The sequence below is a fragment of the Belonocnema kinseyi genome, chromosome 6 (assembly GCF_010883055.1).
Source record: "Belonocnema kinseyi isolate 2016_QV_RU_SX_M_011 chromosome 6, B_treatae_v1, whole genome shotgun sequence".
Taxonomy (NCBI): Eukaryota; Metazoa; Arthropoda; class Insecta; order Hymenoptera; family Cynipidae; genus Belonocnema; species Belonocnema kinseyi.
The window spans coordinates 22365350-22373271 of record NC_046662.1 but is presented as its reverse complement, the minus strand read 5'-3'; the positions used below and the strand labels follow the sequence as shown (position 1 = coordinate 22373271).

The 7922-nt window shown below is 26.6% G+C and overlaps 1 protein-coding gene across 1 annotated transcript in view; it reads right to left on the bottom strand.

Annotated features, from left to right (window-relative positions):
• The window catches only part of LOC117174924, a 528852-nt gene extending 522010 nt beyond the window's left edge, over nucleotides 1-6842 (bottom strand). The window contains exon 1 of the mRNA XM_033364381.1: nucleotides 6538-6842. The gene's annotated coding sequence lies outside the window, so the exon portion shown is untranslated. The remainder of the gene's footprint in view (nucleotides 1-6537) is intronic.
• Nucleotides 6843-7922: the final 1080 nt, after the last annotated feature.

Here is a 7922-nt window from a genome sequence, read left to right as displayed (position 1 = left end):
CCCCCCCCCCCCCCGGGTAGCATGACATAGCTTTATAACGTCCCCTAAAACGTAAAAATGGATTCCTCAACATTCAAATCCACACATTTTAATCAGTTTATTATTATTATACATTTATACATTTGGTTTGAATTATTTTACAGTAGTGGAATCCGAGTAAAATTCTATCAAGCTCGAACAAATATTACATTTTTCGAGTACCTTTACCTAAGCCTGGAAGCAATGCTAAAATGAAACTGAATAAAAGAACAGAACGCGTTGATGTTTGAGCTTGTTGTTATTTTATGCAACTTTCCATGCATATTGTATATTGTACAAATATTTTTCTCCCTGCGTAGTGAATCCAGAGCTGGAACTTTTTAAGCTTTTCGTGAGAGGGAAAAGGGACGAGAGGAAATCTCGTCGTCTTTTCAATATGCTGTCCGATTTCAGAAAAGTTAAACTCAATAATACTCTTTTTGTTCGGCGAAGTGCGGAACCTCTAACCTCTTTCGAGTTAATAAAATCACTTTTTTCATTTCCTTTCTTCTGTCGGAACTTTAAACAACGCTTGAATAAAAAGATGACAAACTTTTTCAGTTAAGTCGCTAACTTGAGTAAGACTTTTCTGTGCAGTACGACGCACTGCGAATAGAAATCAAATAAGTGCTCCATGAGTTTTAAAATTGAACAATCTTTTACGGAAAATGGGTGGGCTTTAGGCTATTCTACAAAACATTCGAAAAATTAGAAGAAGAAAAACAATTAGAAATTTTCTAATTGAAAAAACTGATTGAAATTGAACAATTTTACGCTTAAATCATAAAAACAGGAATTTTATAAATCTTTAATACTTTGACAGTTAAAAATTTCCATCTTCAATGGTTGAGAAATGTAATGTTTACTGGTAAATAAGCACGCACGCGATTACTATTCTTATACCTAACGCACTTTTAAATTTTAAATATAGAATTAATATTATACTTTGGTACTATTCGTAAATTTAAGTAATATTTCTTAAAATCGTTCTAGTTTTTATTTTTTAAATCATGTGGGGAGTACAATCATTATTGGAATTTTGTGACCTTTTTGCAACAAATTAGAACCTGGGGCGAAATCTGGGAAAAGCATTTGAGTTCATCAGGCGCAAAATTTTATAAACTGTTGAATAAAATTTCATGTTAATTTTATGAAAATTAAGGGACTTTAAAAAAGATCAAAGAATAGACGTGCAGTTAATTTCCGCTGGTACTGTAAAAAAAACAATTGTGCGAAAATTTGTTATCTGCTTTGAAATCGACTTTTTTTTGCTAAAGATACCAATTTTTGGTTTAAAATCTAAAATTGTTAGCAAATTATGAATCTTCTGTAAAATCTAACGATTTTTTAATATAAATGACAATTTCCGATGAGTAAAGACTAATACATTCCTAAATTGTTCAAGCTTCTATCAATTTTATTATTTTAAACAAATTAATTGGATTTTAATCTAATCATTTTGGTTTAAAAATACCCATTTCAGGACAAACACACAGAAAAACGTTATTTGTATGAAAATGAGTAATCTTTATAATTGAATAATTTTTTATTTAGAATACGAATTTCTTATGTAAAACGCTAACATAACCCTAATTAATTGACCTTTAAGAATCTAACGTAAAAAATCTATAATATTTACGATAATTTATTATATAATTGAACAGTTTTAACTGAATTGCACATGAGTATTAAATGGGAGAGATGTTTCTCGATTTGCATAAAGATTATTTGTAGAACAATTTTTCAAATTTAAGATATAAAATAACTTCAATTAATTGAAGGTCAATCAGGTTTTCAACAAAAATGATGCGAGATTTTCGAATCATATCACCATACTTTTTTTTAGATATAATAGCGTTAAAAATTAAATTTTTAACATTTTTTTTGAAATGCTAAATTTAACTATTTCAAATTAAATTATTTATGGTAATGAATTCAAAAATTTTAAACTGCAAGAGCATGATTTCAAATATCCAAAAACAAGAATTTTTAATTCGAAGACCTATAAAATTGTGTAAAACATTATTATGATTAAGCAAAAGCAATTACAGTTAAACATTTCAGAATTTCATTGTTAACAACAAATTCTAAATTGTTTAACTTTTTGTTCAGCTTCTTTTGATGCTTTAAAAACTAAATATTTGAATATCGCATTCATTGACTAGTCCTGAAATAAAAACATAAAATAAATTGTATTCAACAAATTGTACAAATATTTCTTATGAAGATTGTCATCTTCATTTAAGAAACACTTTTTTTATACTACTACATTTTTATTTCTAAACTAATCTTTTATATAAGAAAAGGACAGATGTTCTGTTTATCGGATTGAGTAATACAACAAGAAATGTGCCATTTCAAGGGAAAAATGTTATCTTCGATCAACATTGCTCGTTCATGACGCACCAAGAGAGCTTTTGCACGACGAGAGCCAAAAATACGAATTGCGAAGAGAAACTTTAAACTTTAAGCATTTTACAAATGGAACTTTTTTATCTTTTTAGTCACATTTTTATAAAGTAAATTTACAAAGAAAAATCATTTCATTCTTTACCACAGGTACTTAAGTTGGCAACGTTTAAATTCTATTTTGTAATTTAACCTTTTTAAAAACTATGGAGGAAATTATTTTAAAAAAGTGTAATTACTTAATTAAGAAATTGTACTGTTATAAATTAACTATGTTTGCGCGTCTTTTTCAGTTTTGGGTAAGTTACTATTTTTATTAACTAGTCACAGTTACGTTACTTAGAAAAAATGTAACTAGATAAATATACGTTACATTTACCTGCAGTTAGTTACAGTTACAAGATAAAGGAACTTTAAATTACCTCAAAAGTTACTAATGTGATAGTTCATAGAAACATAATTTGAATAGAAATAGGCTTAATTCAAGTAAATAAAAAAAACATAATATCTTTCGGCAAGTGCACAACAATGTATATTTAGGATAAAAATTCAAATTGAGTAATAGACATGTCACCGCCATGTTTCATGTTCTATTTCAAATTAAAATCACGACTCACGTATTTAATTCCAGCAATTTTATTTCCCCGTTTCACGATTCTATAAAAGTCATAACTTTCAACTGAGAAAAAAGTTGAAAATACTATTTACATGAATCTAGAAAAGAATGCTTATAATTTTCATACCTTGAAATTTTTTCGATTACATTTACTAAAACTTATCTAGATGTAAGATTCTATTCTGAAATTGAGGTATGAATTTCAAGTATCAGAAACTAGAATGTTTCCATTTTTAAATAAAAAAACAACCATTGTATTTTAACCAAAACAGTGGAATTTTCAACCAAATAGTCGACTTTTCTACCTAAATATTTGAAATAAAAAAAAAAAAATTTAAACTAATTTAAAGCAAAAAAGTTAAATTTTTAACCCATGAGATAAGTTCTCAACTAGAATTATAAATCTTCGACAAAAAAATAAATTTTTAATAATATAGTTCAATTTTCACCAAGCAGTTACATTTTTAAAAAGAAAAGACCATTTTTCAAAAAAGAATAGCTGAATTCTCTACAAAAATTCCTTTACCAAAAGAGATGAATTTTTATACCAAAAACAGCACTTTTTAACAAAAGATTTGTATCTTGAAACTGGAAATAAGAATTTTCAAACAAAATTATCCGTGTTTTGCAATCAACTAGTATTTTATTTTGAAATAAAACACAGTTAAATGCAAAAAAAAAGAATTTTTAACAAAATAGCTGAATCCTCAAATAATTCAGATTAACTTTTCAACAGCATAATTCAATTTTTAACGAAAAGAAACCAGATTCTTTGACCAAAAGAGATAAATTTCGAATAAAAAAAGCAGAATTTTAACAAACCAAAAAACAAGGAAAGAAAGAAAAAATATCTACTAAATTATTTAATTTTTAAGTCAAAAAGATGAATTTTCTAAAAAAACATTTGTATTTTTAAACCGAAAATATAAATTTAAAAAAAAAACTTTTTAAACAAATAGTTGAACTTTCTAACAAAATAATTAATTTTATAACGAACTAAATGAATTTTTAACAAAATGGTTAAATTTTTAACAAAAATAGATGAATTATCTACAACAAATATAATAGTTGATATTATCTTAACCAAGAAAGATTTTTATTTGAAATCAATCACAGTTGAATTCAACAAAAAGAGGATGTTTATCAAAAGAACTGGATCCTCAAACAAATTAGATTAACTTTATACTAAAATAATTGAGTTTTCAACCAAAAGAAATGAGATTTCTTTCCCAAAATAGATTAATTTTGAAACCAAAAAAGCGATTTTTGACGATAGATAGAATAAAAATGCTCATTAAATTATTTAACTTTAAAACCGAAAAGATGAATTTTTTTACCAAACAGTTACATTTTTAAACCGAAAATAAGAATTTTAAAAAATTACTTTTCAACCAAACAGTTCAAAATTCTACCAAGATAGATGATTTTGTAACAAATTACATGAATTTTTTAACCAAGTAGTTAAATTTGCAATCAAAATAGATAAATTGTCATTAAAGAATATAATAGTTGATATAGTTTCAACAACAAAAAATTTGTAATTTCAACACAATTGCTGAATCCTCAAACAAAAGAGATTAATTTTCTATGACTAACTGACCCATAAATATATTTTAATAGAAGATATACAAAAAAACAATGTAACTTCAAAATAACTAAAACTAAAGTTCCAAGTTACTGAAAAAACGTAACTTAGTTTCTTTAAAAGTTACTTTTCAGAATAAAAATGAAGTGGTCCTAAAAATGAGAATTAGTAAAACTTTTTAGTAACATAGTTATTTGTAACAAGTTACTATGCAATTCTGATCTTTTTAATACAATCCCCTCTGGCAATTTTCATAAAAAGATTCTTTTTATTCAATGAAACTGTCAACCAAAAGTTTAACATTGCATTTTTAAACTTGCAGAGAATATATTATTTTGAAAATGAAGAATAATCATTTTCAAAAATGCCGAATTTAGTTTTTTAATCTTTTTCGATATTCAAACCAATCTAATCTACTTTTTTTATCCCTTTTCAAAATTCATTATATTAGATTTCTTAAATTTACGTTTGAGTTTAAGATTAATGTGAAGTAAATAAACCCAATTATTATAGTTTCATGCGCCAGATTTGTATTTCCGCATTTCTCTCTTTGAAATCCAATGAAAAAAGTGGCGCTGCTATTCTGCTAAACCGTTTTGCTTTGGCGACAGAATAAAAAATGCAGAATCCCGAGCGCTCGAGCGTTAGCTGAGGAAAACAGAGCCAATCCCGCGAAATCAAATATAGATGCATATTTACGCAGATATTCGGATAATTTAGAGAGTGAGTTAATATTTTATTTATTCAGGCACAAAAAAGATTCTTATCGATGTTGAAACTGCAAGCTAAAGTTCAATGGCTCCATTTTCCAACAAAATTATTTGTATTTAAATAGCACAACATATAGTTTATTGCAATTTAAAACAAAAATGTAAGATAATTTAAGAGAAATAATTGTTTAATAATAAGTTATATTAATATATATTAGTATCGTCATATACATCATAAATATTTTAATCGTGAAATATTTTATTTTATGATTCATAGAATAAAAGCATGTGGTGATTATAAATATTTAATCGATAACTAAATCTCTATAATAAAAATTGGGTCAAAATGATTAATGAAAATTATTTTAACATCCGAAATACAACTTCATCAAGCATCAAACTTTTGTTTTAATCATTTAAATGGGAAAAGAAAGGTATGAAAATACTTTTCAGCTATAAATATTTAATTTTGCTACATGTTCTCTGAAATATATTATACAGGTAAGTTCATGTATTAAGAAATTAATGCTTTATTCGAAACGCTATCGGAATTTTTCGTCGACTAAGGATATTTAAAATCATTAAATTATTCAAGTTGCATACATTTTAAAATGCTGCTTTTTCATGAATAATTTTAAATAACAATGAAAGCAGAGATTTAAATGAAACAAAAAATCTGAAACATGCTTATACAGTAAAATAAAACATTAACAATTGAAGAAGTATTTTTAAAATCATACTTCATTAGAGCATATATAAAATGCAAATTTCTTCGCATTGTTAAATTTTCTGCATTTCAGGGTTGAAACTGTGAAAAATAATTAATTAGAAATCAGCCAAATACTTGATGAAATTGCAAACGACAAGTTAATTTTAATAAAAAATTATTATCTTAAAAAAAGAGCTTCAAACTTGTAGATTATTTATGATTTTGCTCAAGTGCTTGAAGTTCTGAACGTTTAAATGAACGACATTTTTTACTGATGACTGTAAACCAAACAAAGTATTAAATGTTTATTTATATTGGAAATGAATGATTATTGGAACATAATAAAAATGCATATTTTAAATTACAGTTGGAACAATATTTATGGGAAAAAGAGAAATATAGAAAAATATTTTGTTCATTTGAACGTTCGGAACTTCAGGTCCATATTTTACTCATCTTAATTTAACTTTCATTCATAATTTATTATTACCTTGGCCTCCGTATCCGTGGACTTAGATTTTCGACTAAAAATTTAACACCCACAAGAAAGAACTCACATCGTCACAGGATTTTCGCGAGTCCGGAATGATAACAATTTTTTTGAAGGGTGTTATTTCATCGATTTCCAATTTTCGAAAGCTCCCGGGATTATGGGAACGAATTTAAATTTGGCCACGTCGAGGCTTCCGGCCAATGCCAGAACGGAGGATCTCGTATTTCACGTTTCAATGTTGTTTTCGTTAAAGCCGGCTTATTTTCACCCGAAAAAAAAACACCGACACAAAACAACACATCCACCACGAGAGTCACCGCGGCACTGAATACTGTGCGCGATTCTAAAAGCTCGTGGAGTTACGACTTCCCGTCTTCGCAAACCCGAACTGAACCGATGTGCACCGAAAGGGATAGGGTAACTTTTTCAAGGAGTAACTAAAAAATAACGATGCGTAAATTTTGGTTATTTATATATCTCCTCCACTCAACTAAGAGTATCTATTTTTAAGTTTAAAACTAATTTTAGAAATTTGAATCCCACACAGAAAATAATAGTCTGTCGAATCGATCGACAACATTTTTGTTTATTTGATCAAAGAATAGGTTGTTATATGATACAAAACATATTTGGTCTTTATTTTTTTTAAACGTTAACCCACAGCCTCGAGCCTTAGAAATTATAATTGGGTTTTTAATAAAAAAAGCTCTGTTTTCGAAAAATAAGAATCAGGACTTGTTATAAACGTTTTGTGAATAAACTAGAGTCATTTCATAAGACACTTCGAAGAAGTAATTCCCATCCAATAGCTTTTTATTTTAAAAATATCCCTCCCCACAATACTTTGCTATTGTGCCCGGGAAATACCTCGAAAAATGCAAAATAACAGTTTTCTATCAAATTCTTGCTAAGAACAGTATGTCTTTCCAAATATTTCTTAATAATTTCGAATTGTTTAAACAATTATGAATTATTTAAGCATTTTTCCTCCTGTCAGTCTTAAAGAATTATTATCATTCGAGATAAATGATATAAAGTTAATGAATTTCAAGAGTAGTACATGTTTTTAAACATATTTTGTAATTATTTAAACAACTTTTTCTCTTTAAAATCGTAAAAAGTTATTCTTTTTTTTTATTGATGCCACAATAAATGAATGTTTGGAATTATATACTTTTGAGGACATTTTGTAATTATTTAAACAATTTTCAATTGTTTAAATAATTTTTTCGCCTGTAAAGCGTGTAAAATTATTCTTTTCTGGAATTAATGTCACAATTACGGATGCTGAAAGCAATTTTTTTTCGTCAATAAATTTAGAACTTTTTAAAACAATTTTTATGTCTTCAAATAATTTTCATTTATTTAAACAATTTTTATTT